Here is a 544-nt window from a genome sequence, read left to right on the forward strand (position 1 = left end):
ATAAATAGATAGATAGATAGACCTCACGCGGCTAAGGGAGTTCTCTATAAAGAAGTCTCCAGACTTACACTCTATCGCCCAGTGCAACCGCACACCGTCCCAGAACGTAGCTGAGCATCTCACACTATCTTCCTTTCTTGCTTTTCCTATTCTCTCTCTATAGAGCGCCACGTCCAATACGTAGGTGCACCGAAATGATGTGATAGTGTATGAAGGGGACAAGAAGGTGTAGAAGAAAGGAGTTGCCTGTCTGCCTTTCTTTCGTTACTTGGTTTTTCTGTATGTCCTCATAGGTAGAACATTGAGGCTAGCCGGACCGACTACGTGCGTCGGAGAAAACTGTTTGGGGTGTACATACATGCTTTGTGTATCTATTGTGAGGAAGCTGTCGTGTTCATTTGCTTTCATGCAAGTAGGAGTGAGAGACTCTAGCTTTTTATAGCTGATCTTGTCCTCCTCCTTCTTGTCCTCCAAAGAAAAGAAAGAAGAGCTACTGACTTGCGAGGAATAACGAGAAGATGGGCAAAGATAGATAGATAGACAG

The 544-nt window shown here is 44.7% G+C and overlaps 1 protein-coding gene across 1 annotated transcript in view; it reads right to left on the bottom strand.

Annotated features, from left to right (window-relative positions):
- CSUI_004435 (queuine trna-ribosyltransferase domain-containing protein) overlaps window positions 1–544 on the bottom strand; it is a 5,485-nt gene that overhangs the window by 4,673 nt on the left and 268 nt on the right. The gene's annotated exons all lie outside the window — the stretch shown is intronic.

Source organism: Cystoisospora suis, assembly GCF_002600585.1.
Source record: "Cystoisospora suis strain Wien I chromosome Unknown contig_2070, whole genome shotgun sequence".
Lineage (NCBI taxonomy): Eukaryota > Apicomplexa > Conoidasida > Eucoccidiorida > Sarcocystidae > Cystoisospora > Cystoisospora suis.